Genomic DNA, 20,736 nt, shown 5'->3' with positions numbered 1-20,736 from the left:
CTCCATCCTGAAATCATCAATATTCAAAGTATATTTATCATCAAAATAAGTATACAGCATACAACCTTGAGATTTATTTTCTTGCAGACATCCACAAAACAAAGAAACACAATAGAACCCATTAAACACACACAAGACCATCAAGCACACAATGTGCAAAAAAAAAAGAACAAATCGTGCAAGCAGTAAAAAGTAAACAAATCACCTGAACTGCAGAGTCCACAGCTGTGGAGCCCGTCAAAGTAGCAGGTCAACAACTGCTCCCAAACCTGGCAGCATGGCACCCAAGATTCTTGCTAGCAGCGAGAATTAAGCAGCATTCAGGGATGGGAATCAACACTGATCTTTCCAGGCAAATCTACAACCTATAAACTAGTCTTCCAAAGGGTCTGTTTATCCAAAATGAAACCTTGGATTATTTGGCAACCACATAAACAAGAGGTGCAGTCGACGTTTCAGGCCGAGACCCTTCGTCAGGACTGCACCTCTTCCTAGAGATGCTGCCTGGCCTGCTGTGTTCACCAGCAACTTTTATGTGGGTTGCTTGAATTTCCAGCATCTGCAGAATTCCTGTTGTTCACATAAAGAAGAGGCTACTTTAGTATTTATTTTATGGAATGAAATAAACATTCCTCAAGAGAAATGGAAAATCCCAGTGTGTGTTCCCTGGTAATATTCACTCTGTCCATTTGTTTTCCATCAACACCCCCAACTTCATATGTTGAAATGTTTTACTGTAAGAATGGCTGGCTCCTACCTACTTCCTTTTGGTCTTCTGGGAAAGTGTGACTCAGTTGTAGGCTGGCTTCCAGGTTTGGCCACATTTACAGATTGTACCATACAACTGAAATGATAGAATGCACAAATTCTTCCAGTACTGAATGTGCAGTGTATGAAAGCAAATTTATTTTGACACTTCAGCTTTAAGCCCAAAGCAGCTAAGGGCAATCACATCTTCTTTAGTCATTGTGCTTGATCTGAATAGAGCAGGCAATGAGATCAATGAATGTTACTGAAAATTCTTCCAAGTGCTCTGGCAATCTTTCCACACTTTTCCACCACCCCCGCCCCCACCCCTAGCTTTGCAACTCATCATTTCAGTTGTTTCTTGGTGCCAAAGCAATGCAACTTGCACTAAGTCAAACTTTTTTCCAAACAACACTTTATTCATCACAAAAGAAAAACATACATCAACTATCTGAACATCAACTGAGCATCCTTGTGAATTCTATTAGTGCCTTCTGTGTGTCATAGAAACATAGAAAGCCTACAACACAATACAGGCCCTTTGGCCTACAAAGCTGTGCTGAACATGTCCTTACCTTAGAACTACCCAGGCTTACCCATAGCACTCCATTTTTGTAAGCTCCATGTAGCCATCCAGGAGTCTCTTAAAAGACCCTATGATCTCTGCCTCCACCACCACTGCCGGCAACCCATTCCACGCACTCACCACTCTCTGCGTAAAAAAACTTACCCCTGACATCACCTGTGTCTACTTCCAAGCACCTTAAAACTATGCCCTCTCGTTCTAGCCATTTCAGCCCTGGGACTATCCACACGATCAAAGCCTCTCATTATCTTGTACACCTCTATCAGGTCACCTCTCATCCTCGTCGCTCCAAGGAGAAAAGGCCGAGTTCACTCAACCTATTCTCATAAGGCATACTCCCCAATCCAGGCAGCATCCTTGTAAATCTCCTCGGCACCCTTCCTGTGGTTTCCACCTGTCCTTGTCTATCCTACTTCTCCTGTGCTTTCCCAATGGATGGGTTACAGGATGCTGAAGGCTGATGACTGTCTGGGTCAGGTGGCCAAGAGAACCTTTCTCAGCAGCTGCGGGTCTGGACATACAGGTTCTGGAAGGCACCATCTCATCAGTAGCAGTCTAGGATGACGGTCCAGAAATAGTAATGGCACTGGTATATTTGAAGGTTTGGGGGAATTATGTTGTTTGTCTTGTGAACCCTGCAACAGGCATCATAACAACAGGACAGAAATCCTAATAATGCTTTAGAGGATAGTTTACTGGACTAAAATGTAAGATGTGTTAAACACTGGAGTTTATGGTTGGAGCAGTTTGAAGTATCACAGCATCAGCCAAATTTTGTTGCGTAATGAAAACGTCCATCAACCATCCATCAGCTGTGGTATTGTGTTAGTGTATGACATATATTTGTGGGCATAGGGTGTAACAACATCACTATGTGTATATATTGTAAGCACTACTTGATTCTCCCCTCGATGCTCCCAGACTAGAGTGAGACACGTCCCCTTATTTTGAAGCTAGTAGTATCCTATAGTTTTTGTGGCATTTCTGAAATCTGGATAGAAATGCATGCAGGGTCTTCAGAATGGAGCATTTGGATATAACAAAATGGAGAGGATCATCACATCTGAAGCTGGATTCTCCCTATTCCCTTCAACAATGTGCTTGGGCTTTCTGGAAGGCCATATCATGAACCAAGCATTTCACTGTGCATGCAGAATATATATTCTCTGAAGCCAGTCCTACTGCAGGCATCTGAAATAGTATTTATTTATGACCTCCCTCCCTCTGAGAAACAGCCTCATGGGCCAGACTTTACCCTGGCTAAATGCAGGCCACTTGAGATTGTTGAGTTACTAGGCACTGATCCCTTCTTTGTAACCTCTGCAATACAGTTTTATTTATACTGGTGGGTGCCTATGTCAGACAAAGTGATGGTGCTTCTTTTCTCTTCACAAATTGCTACATGCTTGACAGTACATGACCAGGGAAGCTTACAGTCATTTACAAGGAGAAAACATAAGTGTTGGGCTATAATTAAGGTAGTGGGTGGATGGTGGTGATTTCTTCCCTTAAAGACACTTCCAGCCTGTAAATCACGAGAGAATGTGAGATGAGAAACAGAATTAGTCATGAGTAAATCATTCCTTCCAATGCTAGATGTAATCAATTCCTAATGTGTTCGCGATGACAGTTCCAAAAATAATGAATAGTCTCTCTTCTGGGGTTCCGGTTGACTTTTTCTATAACTTGTGTTTGGGATGTGGGGTTTGTGGGGTTGCCAATAATGATAGTATATATGATCCATCCCTAATTACCCGTGAAGTGAGGAGTCAACTATCTTCTCGCTCTGGGCTGGGTGAGCAAGACAGCTTTACTCCTTTAGAAACATGGGTAAACTAGGTATATTTTATAGCATTTTGGCATTTCCAAGGCTATCATTATGGTGACTATCTTTCTTTTGAAGTTCTAAATACAGTCAGCTATAGGAATTTAAATTTGAAATCTGGCACTGTGGCTTTAGAACTCATGGAGTTAGATCAATGGCCCAGATACAGACACAGGTACCCTTGTACCTAGCAATATTCCGCCCATGCTCAAGTCACTTTGGCTTGAAGAAGGGTGCAAGAGTGTGTATGTGAGAGTCACACGGTTAGATTAGTTAATGTGCCTGTCATAACTTTACATTGGTAAAGCTTGCATGTGCTTGTATGCTTGCTCATGTGTGTGGTGGCTAGAGCTAAAAAATATGTACATTTGAATGTTAAGTCTGAGCCTTGCTTGATTCTGGAGTGATGGGCATCCATTGAATAGTGTTTAATGCTGGTGGTGCACTTGAAAGAGAGATGAAAATACACTCAGTAGCTACTTAATGAGGGAGACCTGCACACCAGGTGATGCAAATATCTAATTAACCAATCATGTGGCAGAAACTCAATGCATAACATAACCCTCGGTTCGGCTAGTGGCTTAATCTAGGTGATGATAGCCCCCGGTCTGGCCAAACTGAAGAAATCTCATTTGGTTGGATGCTGTGTGATGTGTCCCCTGTTACAAATCAGTACCATGAAATAACAAACAGTACATAATATGCAATTAGACAACTGAGCTTTATAATTCTTAATTTGACTATATGGTTAGTAAAGAAGCAAAAAAAGAAAAGGGCCCGTTCTCATGAAACAATCTAATGCGCAAACGTTGGAGCTCACAATGTCATCCATTTGTTCCCATCGTCCTCCGCCGGGTGTAGCCGGCCCTCGGACCTGTGGACCCTCGCTCCTCAGTCCCCTCCGTCCAGCAGTCTACCAACTTTCTCCATTCGTGTCTTCTCTCTTCATTGCTTCCTCAAGAGGTTCAAGAGGTTCAGTTGTCGTTCAGGCCAAACATCAGAATGGGGAAGAAATGCGGTCTAAATAACATTGATCATGGAATGATTGTTGGTGCCAGACGGGTTGGTTTATGTTTGTAAGTATCTCCAAAACTGTTGATCTCCTGGGATTTTTATGCACAACAGCCTCCTGAGTTTACAGAAATGGTGCCAAAAACAAAACAACAGTGAGTGGCAGTTTTGTGGGCAAAAACACCTTGTTAATGAGAAAGGTCTGAAGAGAATGGCCAAACTAGTTCAAGCTGACAGAAGGCAAAAGTAACTCAAAGAAACACGCATTGCAACAGTGTTATGCAGAAGAGCATCGTTGAACCTACAAGACATCAAACCTTGAAGTAGATGGGCTATAGCAACAGAAGACTATAAACGTACACCCAATGACCATTTTATTTGGTATCTCTTGAACTCAATAAAGTGGCCACTGTGTGCATATTACTGTTCTTCACCATGTGTGTTGGATTATAAAACCTGCATTACTTCACACATAGGATCCAGATTCCTCTAACTGCTCCCTAGGGCGGTCTCCTTCCGGTGATTCTCAATGGAATGCCAGTAGGGATTTGTAACTCACTCCATGGATAATGGGCTTCCACTTGTGTTATGTCAGAAAAGTGCAAAGAATGACATGTACTGGGGTCACAAAATACCATTGCACATGCCTTGTTGCTGGGACTAACAAGTGCTAGCCATTCCCTAAAATAAAATGGATTAAGTATGTTTGGCAAGCAGAGAAGTGGTTATTATGGACCGGTTAGTCCATTCATGTCAACAAAGTTGAAGCATGAGTTCTACATGCTACTTCCACCTGTTCAATTGGACACAAGCTACCTGTGCATTACAGATTACGTACTCATTCACTCATGCTGTTGGATTACACTGCCTTCAGGTTTGTAACCACTTTGCAAAGATAATTGTTATTCCAAAAAGCCTCCACGCTCATCTGAGCTTGGATGTGAATTTTCTTTTGGTCAATGCATGAAAAGGGTTACAAACCCTTTCCATACATTTGCCAAAAAGGGTTACCACCATCTAGTGGCACTGACCTCAACAATAATGAAGTGCCTTGAGTGGCTGGTTATGGATCGCATTAAATTTCATCTTCCTGCTATATTGGACTCTTTCCAGTTTGCTTATCGCTCAAATCAGTCCACTGATGATGCCTTAGCCTCTGCACTCCACTCCGTTCTGACCCACCTGGAAAATGGTGCCTCATACACCAGGATGCTGTTTTTCAGCTTCTGCTCAGCATTTAATATGTTCATCCATCAGAAGCTGGTGGGTAAACTGTCCTCGCTGGAACTCAACACTTCTCTGCATAACTCTGGATCTTGGACTTCTTGACAGAAAGATCACAGTCAGTCCGTGTTGGCAGCAATATCTTCAACTCTGGAGACTGCCCCCCGCCCCAAGGGCTGTGAGTTCAGCCCACCACTGTTTGTGCTGCTGACTCAACTCCACCGCTAGATCCACATGACCAAATCATCACGTTGGCTGCTGACACGACAGTGGTTGGCCTCATTTACAGTGATGATGTGGTGGCATACAGAGAGGAGGTGGAATGGCTGTTCGAATGGTGTAAGCATAACCTCTTGAGCCTCAATGTGGACAAGACCAAAGGGACGATTGTGAACTATCAGAAGGTACAGGCTGACCACTCCTCAATGCTCCTCCGCACAGAGAATTAGGAACACCAAGTTTCGAGGAGTGAACATAACAGACTATCTCACCTGGTCCCTCAACACCACCTCTTTAGTCAAGAAAGCATAGCAGTGTTTCCACTTCCTGAGGAGATTGAAGCTATTGAGGCTGCCTTCCCCCAATTCTAACCAACTTTTACAGGAGCACGATTGAGAGGGTTCTGACCAGCTGGATCACTGTCTGGTATGGGAATTGCAAGTCATCTGATGGCATGTTCCTAAAAACATTGCAATGACTGCAGAGAGGATCATTCAAGTTTAATTGTCATTCAACCATACTTGAATGTGCATGAATATAGCCAAACACAGCAGTGTTACTCCAGGACCTAGGTGCAAAACACAGTAAAAACAGTCATACACAGCACAAGGCACAAATAGCGCATATAAGATAGCAGTAAAATACAGTCACACAAAAAATATACAGTCCAACATCCTGAGCCCATGAATGTTGCAACAGTCTGCAAACACGATGTGAATTGTCTTCTGCCAAGTGAACACTGGGTGGCAGCACTGACTCCAGCTTGGATGCCACGCCATGCTGTCTTCACCAGCTCTGACATCTCTCTCCTGGGCGGCCGTGAACAGGTGATACTGCGGCTTGAGACCGTCCTCACTGCAACCGAGGCCACGCAGCTCCCCCACCGTACATCAATAAATCAGTGAATTGGACTTGCAGCATTCCACATTAACAGCGTCCAACAGGGTCTTGCGATCCCAAGTAAAGCAGCTAAGACAATCACTCGCTGTTAGACTACACAGCACCTACACTCACTCACTCTAACACGTCTCTGATGTAGGCAGCAAGCATGATCCACACCTAGTCTAGCTCCTTTGGTTTCTCCGTCAACAAGCAACTCGCCGATGGGACAGACCTCCAGTACTTTAAGTTCTTAATATCCAATGGGGTCTTACGATCATAACAAAAAATGTTTAAGGAGGGCAATAACACCATTGGTTAGCCCTGTAGAAGCCACTGTGATTGAACGCGCTGCTGCCTTACCAGGTCATTGGGGTCTCTTCCACCCATCAGAGATATTTATGAGGAACACAGAGCATGCTGGACTCTTAGCATTGCCAATGATCCCTCTCAGCCGTCCAACAATCACTTTGACCCCTACCATCCAGCAGGAGGTACCGTAGCATTAAGACGAGACTGTTAGGATGGGAAACAGCTTCATTCCCCAAGCAGTGAGACTACCGAACTTCCTGCTGCCACCCAGGTCTCATCATGTATAAGGCAACAATAGCATTATACTGTTTCGTTTTGAACTTGTGTCATAAATGCACCTTTGTGTTTGTTAATTTATTTGTGGTATTATCATTTTGTGTTGTGTGTGGTTATATGCACTGTGTTGCGCATCTTGGTGCAGAAGAACGTTTGGCGGTGTACATGTGCACGGTTGAATTACAATAAACTTGAACTTGAACAAAGTAGAAACTGTGCTAATAAGACATCCGGGGTAAACTGGATAGCACTGGTCACTGCAGAGTGGTATCAAAGTGCCTAAGTGACTTGTGCATATTTGTCCCAGTGCAGAACGCATTTGATATTTATTCTGTGACCTCATCATCATGTTTCCATCATCCGTTGCAGGCCTGAGTTCACATCTATATGGTCAAATGATGTGAATGACCTGCACCAGCTAATGCTGGTTGGAGGAGACTGAAGCTACACATGCAGCCCTTAGAGAAGGAGCTGTGTTGAATCTGCATTTATTGGTGGAGTTTGACTTCATCAGCTGTGGATGAGAACATGGGAAAGTGGGATACCCTATCTGCAGAGGCAGTTTTTAATACCTTGCTCAATAAAATGGGGAGAAGAGATTGAAAGTCCATGACCAAATATCCTCTTCAGATGCTCATAGGTGTCATCCAATAACATCAGTGCAACCCTAAACCCCTTTGGATGATACTCAGAGAATTCCCAGAATAAATGTTGATTCACTATTGGCTGAGTCCTGGAAGTCTTGATATTTCAATCTTGTTCATTTTCACATCACCAGAAACAAGGAGTATGGAATGTTACACCTTAGGTAGAGCTTGAAATTGTTCATGCTACTCTCAGATAGTTGGTTACTATTAGGTGATAACAAAACAAGCATGAGCAAACAAATTGCAGTGCAAATTCTTCAGTAAGTTGTAGCAGACATTGTAATGGTAATCAGGCTTTAATTGCTTCCTTGTTTCTAATTTCTCTTGTATGTATCCTGGTGCCTTATGTTTCTATCTCCTTTAGCACTGTTATTTTGGTGTCCCTCTGTATTTCTATTTCCTTTACCCTTTTATTTAGTCTTTGCTCATTGTATGTGAACATGTTTGTAAGAGGAGTGTGTACTTTTTGCATGGATACTCATCTTTTTCCTCAAATTCCCAGTGACTTGCTTTTAAAATTCCATTCACTTGTGATAATTTACTCAAAACAACAGCCTCAACTTCCTCACAGACACTACCTGATTTATTCAATGTTCTTTATTTCCTTTCACATTATTTTGGATACCTAGCTGAAACACATTGCTTTCTATTTATAAGTGCAAGACTCAATTACTGAGACACTTATTTTGTTTGACATTTTCATAACAGGTAAACATTTTTTCTCTGATATTTTAATGCAAATATTAATTGCATTAAATATTAATCTATTTATTTTAATTGACTTGTTCCTCCAAGAGGCAGATGCATTATATGCAAACACATTAAATATCTGCCTGCAAACTTAAGCAAGGATATACCCAGGTCTCATTTTGCTTGTCTCTGGTAATGAGCATGCAACCAATCAGTTATAATATCAGGCTGCAATTAAGTTTTAAAGCTTATAAAATCCTAATACCATTTCAAAAAGGTCAAACCATGCTGAAAAAATATGAATGCCCTGAAAGCAAAAGATTCAGAGTATTCATGTCAGATCACAAATGTTCTACTCTTTCCTATTTTATAGTGCTGGAGAGGGGGATGTTATAATTAGAACTGTTAGTATACTGTGCAAATCCATGCTAGAAGTGGGAGGGTGAATGACTTTGCATATGTGATTTTGACCTTGTGGAAGCTAAGTGGCTTAGGGAACTTCTAATACAGAGAAAGGCTCTGTATATAACACATTTTTCTGACCATTCACATCAAGTAATTGCAGAGGTGCAGCCATATAAAAATAGATTTTACAGCTTTCTTAACAGGCTGCCCTGAAGATATTCTCAAAACCATGAAACCCCATGACCCCATTTACTATAAGGTCTCCAATGTAGAAAACATGTCAGGGCTTCTAACTAAATACAGGATATACATGATGCACAGTTTGGAAGACCAGGACATATAAATTCATCCTTTGTTGTGCTGAAACAACTTGCTGGTAGTGTTTCTATGTTACATAGTGATCTGAAACTTGATGCCACTGAAGTTGAGGTGTGCTATATCCTTAGTACGAGCAACTGAGGGTAAATTTCTACCTCTCAATCTAATCATCATTTATTTACCCAGTGACAGGGAAAGAGCAGTGGTGATATCAGTAGATGTGTTCAGAGGAGAGAATTATCCATGTTATGCTGTGCCAGAAAAATTCAATGACTTTACATGCATGATGAAGGTCAGTGAGGACATCGACATGGGCACCGCTATGCTGCAAAATGCCATCCCTCCCCGTGACAATCAAGCAGTTGTAAATCATGACAAGTAACAAATGTTTATCTCCCTCAGCACGCCTCACATATTGATTAACACTCAAACCCTCATCTGGCAACTGATACACAGTGCTGGCTGTTTAACTTTCACAGACACTTCAGCCAGTACACAAAAACACAGTCATTGATAAAATTTCCCTTTTTCTTGTCAAAGGTAACGGCAGCAGTCAGTACACTATCCATCAGCTCAGCCAATGGAAATAGCAGTGGTGACTCTTGGACAACAGTAAGTGGATCTATGGCAGAACTCATTGCTCTAATCTCATCTACATCCTCCTAATTCACCTTCTTGCAGCACATCGCCTTTTCCATTTGCAGGTTGCAGGTTGCAGATATTGTATGTATGCATGCACCCCTTATGTCCTCCCTCACCTCATCATTACACAATCTTTGACTCAACTACTTTTAAAATTTAGTCATCAACTCCCTCTTACACTAATCCAGCTCTGACACTTGATTGGGTGGGAAACCTAAAGCTCACCCTTTCAGCAGGAGATCATTACCAACTCCAGTTTAATATCCGATGATCCATCCAGCAGGAATTTGATGATATCATGGTCCTCCAACAAACTATTCCTCTACAGATTTTTCAGACTGCTCGAACTCATCTGCCCTGTGTGCATTGGTGACATTTTAGATTCCCCCATTGCCTCTGTTATTTTGCCTGTCAGATGACTAGTTCAGATACTGCAACTCAGGGTGAAACAATCAAGCCTTGCTTGAAAGTATCCTTCATAATGCCTGCCTTACCGCAGACGAGCAAACCTTCCAAGTTTGGCCAAAACCGCACTCAGGATGTCAGGCACCAAGGGTAAGCACAAGGGCAATTAGTTGACAAACAATATTCTACTTTTCCATTAATTTACTCCAGACTTTCACACCTCCACAACTGTCAAATTTTAGGGCTGCCTCTTAACCTGTTTTTATACCTAGCAGAGATTTGTGCCCTTCTCATAATTTGGTTTTCGACCTCTCTTTGTATCATTACAGTATATGGCTGCTCCACACTCAGTTCCTTAATCTAAACCATTAAGGTAGGTGAGAAGAAAGGAAACTCTAACACTGATCCCCACGACTCCAATTTGAAAATGATCCAGTAATGTTGATTCTTTTTGTTTTGTTTTCTTTAAAATTAGCCGCAGCAGCACAAGCTCCTATCTGGTCCAGTGACGTGACACATTATGGACACAAGAGATTCTGCAGATACTGAAAATCCAAAGGAAAAAACACAAATTGTTGGAGGAACTCAGTAAGTCAGGCAGCATCTATGGAGAGAAATGAACAGTTGATGCTTTGGGCTGAGACCCTTCATCAGGATGTATTACTGAATGCTTTTGTAAATGCATTTATGCTTTCCCTACCAGCGCATTACTCCTTCGTCCACATAGCTCAAAATTGTTAAATTGTATGAGCTACGTCAATAGTACATAAGCTTCCTTCTGGAATTGTAATGGGATTAACTAAATTTTTAAGCCCATCTGCGGAGGACCTCTCATCCTCAACAATCTACATTTTTCTCCATCTTTCACCTGCTCCTTTCTCTTATCCTTCTGCTATTTATTAGCAGGATGGACATTGACAACATTTTCAGGGCTGTCTTCAAAATCAGTGTTGCACGAGGATTGATGCTTGAACAACTGCCTGCTCTGCATACCTCTGGCACATGCAGTACAGCACACTGTATCAAACTATCCAGTTTTCTAACAGAATAAGCCAAATTAAAAATTTGCACTTATGACCAAGACCTACGTAAGTTTTGAGAAAAAAACAAATATGGTTCGGGAAATAGAGAACATAAAATCTGGAGCATCGACAAAAAATGGAACAATTAGTTCAATACCTCAGCCCTCCACCAACTCGCTCATTAACTTAGTTTAAATGTTTGAACTATCATTGAAAAACAGTATATACATGTGTGACATAAATGTATGGTGAAATCAGGGGCAGAAATTATTTCATGCAGCCCAACTTTTTTGTGTGTTCATGAATAACTTATATTTAAATTCTAAATGTTAAATGTGGCCCTACGTTTTCTGCACATATTCTGAGTTTTTGGTATGTATAGTGCTGTGACATTAAATGGTTAATAATATCCATTTTGTCACCACTTACTTAAAATTCTTCAGTCTTTGAATATCATCTGTATTTCATTTGTATAATCTAAGACCTATTGTGGGAATGTGCTTTGTGCGATCTCATCAGCAAGCCTAAGTATACAATTCAAGAGGCTTTGCATTTAGTGACAGAATCTTCTACTAATCTTTATAAGGTCTCACAGTGAGAAATAAGAATAATCAGAATTTATGTAATCACATTTAGCAGCAACACTTCTCAAAAAAATTCATATGAGTTTTTCAAGCAAAATTTGACATCCCGAAGTCAAGAAATTGGTCACTGAGGTCTGCTGTACATGAAAATATTTAGTAGTTGATGAAACAGTTGCTTTTAAAGCAAATCTCAAGAAAGGGAAAAGTGGTAGAGAGTCATACAGAAATGGAGTTCCAGAGTCAACAGCTGAAGCAGTCGAAGTGACAATCACCAGTGAAACTCACTGAGTAGATCAGTAATGACACTACAGTGTCATGCAATTCTAGTAAGAATGCTAAAGATAATAGCAATGCATATTTGGGGAATATTGTTCCATGAATAATGAAAAGTGAAGTACAAAGGTTCAAACCTAATGGAGTGTAGAGATCTGAGAGATTTGTATGACTGGAAATTGGAGGGGTAAATCTGGAAACATTCAGAAACAAAGATGAACATTTTAAAACTAAAATGGAATTGAGCACTAAAGAATCTCATTAGATCTCTAAATTTCATCCATTCTTATGTAAATGGTCCTATGCCAGAAATGCTTTGTGTGTTTTTTTTTTGCTATTCATCCAAGTAGCACAACTTGCACAGATTGGAATTTTTGAATGTAGGCTTTTTGGGGATCTGATCTTGGAGGTGTGTTTTGACTATTTTAATTCTTTCTGACTTCTGTATCTGTACAGCTCATGCTACATAAATTTTGCTACCGTTGACTTCTCTTGTTATAAAATTGTCTCTCCTCAATGATTTTTAACACCATAATCATACTGATACTTGCTTTCATTTTCTCGTGTTCTCATGACAAGTTTCGTTTACTGGGGGTGGGGGATGAACTTTTCTGTGAAAAGAAATCTAAAGAATATGCTCTCAGCTCTAAGGTATTAATACTTATTGTTCCTGTAACCAGGTCTCTGGGAAAGCTCCCCAAAGTATTTTAAAAAGTATTGCTTAATTATAACCATATAACAATTACATCACGGAAACAGGCCATCTCAGCCCTTCTAGTCTGTGCCGAATGCTTACTCTCACCTAGTCCCACCGACCTGCACTCAGCCCATAACCTTCCATTCCTTTCCTGTCTATATAGCTATCCAATTTTAATTTTTAAATGACAATATGGAGCCTGCCTCTACCACTTCTACTGGAAGCTCATTCCACACAGCTACCACTCTCTGAGTAAAGAAGTTCCCCCTCGTGTTACCCCTAAACTTTTGCCCCCTAACTCTCAACTCCTGTCCTCTTGTTTGAATCTCCCCTATTCTCAATGGAAAAAGCCTATCCACGTCAACTCTATCTATCCCCCTCATAATTTTAAATACCTCTATCAAGTCCCCCCTCAACCTTCCATGCTCCAAAGAATAAAGACCCAGCTTGTTCAACCTTTCTCTGTAACTTAGGTGCTGAAACCCAGGAAACATTCTAGTAAATCTTCTCTGTACTCTCTCAATTTTGTTGACATCTTTCCTATAATTCGGTGACCAGAACTGTACAGAATACTCCAAGTTTGACCTTACCAATGCCTTGTACAATTTTAACATTACATCCCAACTTCTGTACTCAATGCTCTGATTTATAAAGGCCAGCATACCAAAATTTTTCTTCACCACCCTATCCACATGAGATTCCACCTTCCGGGAACTATGCACCATTATTCCTAGATCCCTCTGTTCTACTGCATTCTTTAATGCCCTACCATTTACCAACATGTCCTATTTTGATTAGTTATACCAAAATGTAGCACCTCACATTAAACTCACATAAATCAGCATTAGACTCCATTTGCCATCTTTCAGCCCACTCTTCTAACTGGCCTAATTCTCTCTGCAAGCTTTGAAAGCCTACTTCATTATCCACAACGCCACTTATCTTAGTATCATCTGCATACTTACTCATCCAATTTACCACCTCAACATTCAGATCATTTATGTATATGACAAACAACATTGGACCCAGTACAGATCCCTGAGGCACAACACTAGCCACCGGCCTCCAACCTGACAAACAGTTATCCACCACTACTCTCTGGCGTCTCCCATCCAGCCACTGTTGAATCCATTTTACTACTTCAATATTAATATCTAACGATTGAACCATCTTAACCAACCTTCTGTTTGGAACCTTGTCAAAGGCCTTATTGAAGTCCATATAGACAACATCCACCGCTTTACCCTCATCAACTTTTCTAGTAACCTCTTCAAAAAATTCAATAAGATTTGTCAAACATGACCTTCCATGCACAAATCCATGTTGACTGTTCCTAATCAGACCCTGTCTATTTAGATAATTATATATACCATCTCTAAGAATACTTTCCATCAATTTACCCACCACTGACATCCAGCTTACAGGCCAATAATTGCTAGGTTTACTCTTAGAACCCTTTTTAAACAATGGAACAACATGAGCAATATGCCAATCCTCCGGCACCATCCCTGTTTCTAATGACATTTGAAATATTTCTGTCAGAGCCCCTGCTATTTCCACACTAACTTCCCTCAAGGTCCTAGGGAATCTCCTGTCAGGACCCGGAGACTTATCCACTTTTATATTCCTTAAAAGCACCAATACTTCCCCTTCTTTAGTCATCATAGTTTCCATAACTTTCCTACCCGTTTCCCTTACCCTACACAATTCAATATCCTTCTCTTTAGTGAATACTGAAGAAAAGAAATTCTACAAAATCTCTCCCATCTCTTTTGGTTCCACACATAGCTGTCCACTCTGATTCTCTAAGGGACCAATTTTATCCCTCACTGTCCTTTTGCTATTAATGTAACTATAGAAACCCCTTGGATTTATTTTCACCTTACTTGCCAAAGCAACCTTGTATCTTCTTTTAGCTTTTCTAATTTCTTCCTTAAGATTCTTTTTACATTCTTTATATTCCTCGAGCACCTCATTTACTCCATGCTGCTTATATTTATTGTAGATATCTCTCTTTTTCCGAACCAAGTTTCCAATACCCTTTGAAAACCATGGCTCTCTCAAACTTTTAACCTTTCGTTTCAACCTAACAGGAACAGAAAGATTCTGTATCCTCAAAATTTCATTTTTAAATGACCTTCATTTCTCTTTTACATCCTTCCCATAAAACAACTTATCCCAATCCACTCCTTCTAAATCATAGAAACATAGAAACATAGAAAATAGGTGCAGGAGTAGGCCATTCGGCCCTTCGAGCCTGCACCGCCACTTATTATGATCATGGCTGATCATCCAACTCAGAACCCAGCCTTCCCTCCATACCCCCTGACCCCTGTAGCCACAAGGGCCATATCTAACTTCCTTTTAAACATAGCTAATGAACTGGCCTCAACAGTTTGCTGTGGCAGAGAATTCCACAGATTCACCACTCTCTGTGTGAAGAAGTTTTTCCTAACCTCGGTCCTAAAAGGCTTCCCCTCTATCCTCAAACTGTGACCCCTCGTTCTAGACCTCCCCAACATCGGGAACAATCTTCCTGCATCTAGCCTGTCCAATCCCTTTAGGATCTTATACGTTTCAATCAGATCCCCCCTCAATCTTCTAAATTCCAACGAGTACAAGCCCAGTTCATCCAGTCTTTCTTCATATGAAAGACCTGCCATCCCAGGAATCAATCTGGTGAACCTTCTTTGTACTCCCTCTATGGCAAAGATGTCTTTCCTCAGATTAGGGGACCAAAACTGCACACAATACTCCAGGTGTGGTCTCACCAAGGCCTTGTACAACTGCAGTAGTACCTCCCTGCTCCTGTACTCGAATCCTCTCGCTATAAATGCCAGCATACCGTTCGCCTTTTTCACCGCCTGCTGTACCTGCATGCCCACTTTCAATGACTGGTGTATAATGACACCCAGGTCTCGTTGCACCTCCCCTTTTCCTAATCGGCCACCATTCAGATAATAATCTGTTTTCCTATTTTTGCCACCAAAGTGGATAACTTCACATTTATCCACATTAAATTGCATCTGCCATGAGTTTGCCCACTCACCCAACCTATCCAAGTCACCCTGCATCCTCTTAGCATCCTCCTCACTGCTAACACTGCCACCCAGCTTCGTGTCATCCGCAAACTTGGAGATGCTGCATTTAATTCCCTCATCCAAGTCATTAATATATATTGTAAACAACTGGGGTCCCAGCACTGAGCCTTGCGGTACCCCACTAGTCACCGCCTGCCATTCTGAAAAGGTCCCGTTTATTCCCACTCTTTGCTTCCTGTCTGCTAACCAATTCTCCACCCACACCAATACCTTACCCCCAATACCGTGTGCTTTAAGTTTGCACACTAATCTCCTATGTGGGACCTTGTCAAAAGCCTTTTGAAAATCCAAATATACCACATCCACTGGTTCTCCCCTATCCACTCTACTAGTTACATCCTCAAAAAATTCTATGAGATTCGTCAGACATGATTTTCCTTTCACAAATCCATGCTGACTTTGTCCGATCATTTCACCGCTTTCACATCTCCTTAAAGTTAGCCTTTCTCCAATCAAAAATCTCAACCCTGGGTTCAGACCTATCCTTCTCCATAATTATATTGAAACTAATGGCATTGTGATCACTGGACCCGAATTGCTCCCCAACACATACCTCCGTCATCTGACCCATCTCATTCCCTAACAGGAGATCCAACTCTGCCCCTTCTCTAGTTGGTACCTCTATGTATTGCTGCAAAAAACTATCCTGCACACATTTTACAAACTCCAAACCATCCTGCCCTTTTACAGTATGGGCTTCCAGGTCTATGTGTGGAAAATTAAAATCTCCCACAATCACAACCTTGTGCTTACTACAAATATCTGCTATCTCCTTAAAAATTTGCTCCTCCAATTCTCACTCCCCATTAGGTGGTCTATAATACACCCCTATAAGCATTACTACACCTTTCCCACTCCTCAATTCCAACCAAATAGCCTCCCTAGACGAGTCCTCTACTCTATCTTGCCAGAGCACCACTATAATATTTTCTCTGACAAGCAATGTAACTCCTCCCCCTCTTGTCCCTCTGATTCTATCACACCTGAAGCAACGAAATCCAGGAATATTTTGTTGCCAATCACACCCCTTCTGCAACCATGTTTCACTACTAGCTACAATATCATACTTCCAGGTATCAATCCATGCTCTAAGCTCATCCACCTTTTTTACAATTCTCCTAGCATTAAAATAAATGCATCTAAGAAATTTTCCACCTCTTACTCTCTGTTTATCACTAACGGTGCAAACAACTTTACTATTTTCTTTTTCTTCCTTCTCTCCTACACCTGTTCCTACTCTCTGGTTCCCCTCCCCCCTTGTATCTAGTTTAAATCCACTGGAGCCTCTCTAGCACATCTACCTGCAAGAATATTTGTCCCCCTCCAGTTCAGATGTAAACCGCTCCGTCGGAACAAGTCCCACCTTACTGGAAAACTGCCCAGTTATCTATAAATCTGAAGGACTTTTCAGGACCTCCTGACTCTTCCTACCCACGTTATTGGTCCCTACATGGACCACGACATTTGGCTGCTCACCCTCCCTCTTGAGAATACTGAGAACTTGATCCGAGATATCGAGGACTTTGGCACCAGGGAGGCAATAGAGAAGCAACAGACCATCCGGGATTCTCGATCTCTTCCATAGAACCTCTTATCTGTCCCCCTAACTATCAAATCCCCTATCACTACTGCTCTCCTCTTTTCTCTCCTTCCGTTCTGAGCTGAGGGTCCAGACTCAGTGCCAGAGACGCAACCACTGCAACTTGTCCCTGGTAGGTTGTCCCCATCAACAGTATCCAAAATGTTATACTTATTATTGGTATACTTATTGTAGGAATACCAATAAGTATACAGTATCCAAAATGAAATACTTACTATAAATAATGGTTACCAACCAAACTCAGGTATGAGTGTGATGGACTTGTACAAGTTAACACTTAGGCAAGAGTGTTGTGGTTGACCTTGTTGAGTGAAATTTATGAGTGACCAAGAATGCACTCAACGAGCCATGGCTGGAATTAATACTGTAGAGTGATCGTTCAGTAACTTAAGTGGAGACCATGGCTATTTTTAGATTGAGTTGCGGTAATAATACCATGGCTGCCTATTCATGCTCAGCCCTTGATTAAAACTGCAATTGAATCCTATTGATCCAGATTTATATTACACCAAGCACCTAATTTGCTTCAAACACTTCTCAGGACAAATCGAAAATGAGTGGAATTTCAGCAAGTAAGCAACTTGCACATTTTGACTACACACACACACACACACACACACACACACACACAGTAACCAAGTGGATAAGAATAAGTTTGAATCCTGTGTATGTTTGTTACATATTTGGATAAGCAAGACCCAGCAAAGTTAGGAGGAAACAATACTGTTGTATGAAAGTAATCTAGCAATCACTGGAATCCATGAAATGCTCGCACTTTAGGTTAAAGAAAGTTCCAAAGCCAAACCACACACTGATATATCAGTACTCCACAATACCAAAGTCAAAAGAAAACTGGAACAATCAAAGCACACCTTCAAGTAGAAGAATCTCTGAGGGAATCAAGGGCAGAGTACATAGTGTGGATGGATGACTCATTGATCATCTAGATCTACTTGGTAGCACCACCATGGACTGTGTTGGCCAATATTGAAAGCCATGGCTGCTACACTTCAGCTGCATAAATGGTAAAGGAACTGACATATTCCATTCTGACTTTAAAACTGATCAAGACCCGCAATATATGAAAAAGGTATTTATTAACCAAAGTATTTTGTAGAGAAAAATATTTTTAAAAATAAGTTGACTTATTTGGCCATCGTAACTCAGTAGTCTAGTTATTGCAATGTGCTTTATATGCCATAACATCCTTGTTGTTTTACCACTTCTCTCAACATGAGCAAAACCATAGAGGCTCTGCCTGCATTAGAACATAATGTAATAGAGCTGCTCTGATGTTGCTAGCAAATTTTGGTTAGGAGCAAGTTAGCTGCTCAGATTGGAGGTATGTTAATTTTGGTTCATTTCATTAAGGATACAGTTCATGTAATTATTTGATCTAGTGACCATAAGTGATTCTACGGCACTACATAAGCAAGAACAAGAAAGTTTTCTTTCATATTTAGTCATTATTTATTCCTCATATAATGCTGTTACTGAGGTATATGTTTAATGATTCCACCTTTAGCGAATTTCCTGTGTGCAAATTGGTTGTTAAGTTTCCTAATACACTTCAAAGATGCTTCACAGGATATGAATTGGATTGGGACATTATGAAGGGAACTAAATAAATGGGGGGGGGGAAGTCCTTCTTAGCTGTAGACAAATAAAACAAATAGGACAATTTAGTTAATTTTAAGTATTGTACAATTAAAGTCAAAAAGAGATGAGTTGGAAATAAACACGAGGAATTCTGCAGATGCTGGAAATTCAAGCAGCACACATCAAAGTTGCTGGTGAACGCAGCAGGCCAGGCAGCATCTCTAGGAAGAGGTACAGTCAACGTTTCAGGCTGAGACCCTTCGTCAGGACTAACTGAAGGAAGAGCTAGTAAGAGATTTGAAAGTGGGAGGGGGAGGGGGATATCCAAAATGATAGGAGAAGACAGAAGGGGGAGGGATGGAGCCAATCACCAGCAGGTGATTGGCAAAAGGAATATGAGAGGATCATGGAACAGGAGGCCCAGGGAGAAGGAAAAGGGGGAGGGGGGGAAAATCCCAGAGGATGGGCAAGGGGTACAGTCAGAGGGACAGAGGGAGAAAAAGGAGAGTGAGAGAAAGAATGTGTGTAAATAAATAACGGATGGGGTACGAGGGGGAGGTGGGGCATTAGCGGAAGTTAGAGAAGTAAATGTTCATGCCATCAGGTTGGAGGCTACCCAGACGGAATATAAGGTGTTGTTCCTCCAACCTGAGTGTGGCTTCATCTTTACAGTAGAGGAGGTCGTGGATAGACATGTTAGAATGGGAATGGGATGTGGAATTAAAATGTGTGTCACTGGGAGATCCTGCTTTCTCTGGCGGACAGAGTGTAGGTGTTCAGCAAAGCGGTCTCCCAGTCTGCGTCGGGTCTTGGCCATATCAGGAGCACTGGACGCAGTATATCACCCCAGCCGACTCACAGGTGAAGTGTCGCCTCACCTGGAAGGACTGTCTGGGGCCCTGAATGGTGGTAAGGGAAGAAGTGTAAGGGCATGTGTAGAACTTGTTCTGCTTACAAGGATAAATGCCAGGAGGGAGATCAGTGGGGAGGGATGGGGGGGACGAATGGACAAGGGAGTCGCATAGGGACCGATCCCCGCGGAAAGCGGGGGGGGGGGAGAGAAAGATGTGCTTAGTGGTGTGATCCCACTGGAGGTGGCGGAAGTTATGGAGAATAATATGTTGGACCCGGAGGCTGGTGGGGTGGTAGGTGAGGACCAGGGGAACCCTATTCCTAGTGGGGTGGCGGGAGGATGGAGTGAGAGCAGATGTGAGTGAAATGGGGGAGATGCGTTTGAGAGCAGAGTTGATGTGGAGGAAGGGAAGCCCCTTTCTTTAAAAAAGGAGGACATCTCCCTCATCCTGGAATGAAAAGCCTCATCCTGAAAGCAGATGCGGCGGAGATGGAAGAATTGTGAGAAGGGGATGGCATTTTTGCAAGAGACAGAGACAGGGTGAGAAAAGGAATAGTCCAGATAGCTGTGAGTCAGTAGGTTTATAGTAGACATCAGTAGATAAGCTGACTCCAGAGATAGAGACAGAAAGATCTAGAAAGGGGTGGGAGGTGTCAGAAATGGACCAGGTAGACTTGAGGGCAGGGTGAAAGTCGGAGGCAAAGTTAATAAAGTCAACGAGCTCAGCATGCGTGCAGGAAGCAGTGCCAATGCAGTCATCGATGTAGTGAAGGAAATGTGGGGGACAGATACCAGAATAGGTTCGGAACATAGATTGTTCC

The 20,736-nt window shown here is 41.8% G+C and overlaps 1 long non-coding RNA gene across 1 annotated transcript in view; it reads left to right on the top strand.

Annotated features, from left to right (window-relative positions):
- LOC134353326 (uncharacterized) overlaps positions 1-10,726 on the top strand; it is a 133,444-nt gene extending 122,718 nt beyond the window's left edge. The window contains exons 2-3 of the long non-coding RNA XR_010019581.1: positions 9,680-9,751; positions 10,662-10,726. This is a non-coding gene — a long non-coding RNA (uncharacterized LOC134353326). The remainder of the gene's footprint in view (positions 1-9,679; positions 9,752-10,661) is intronic.
- Positions 10,727-20,736: the final 10,010 nt, after the last annotated feature.

This window comes from Mobula hypostoma, chromosome 10 (assembly GCF_963921235.1).
Source record: "Mobula hypostoma chromosome 10, sMobHyp1.1, whole genome shotgun sequence".
Classification (NCBI taxonomy): domain Eukaryota; kingdom Metazoa; phylum Chordata; class Chondrichthyes; order Myliobatiformes; family Myliobatidae; genus Mobula; species Mobula hypostoma.
The sequence above is the reverse complement of the archived record's forward strand: the minus strand, read 5'-3'. Positions and strand labels throughout refer to the sequence as shown.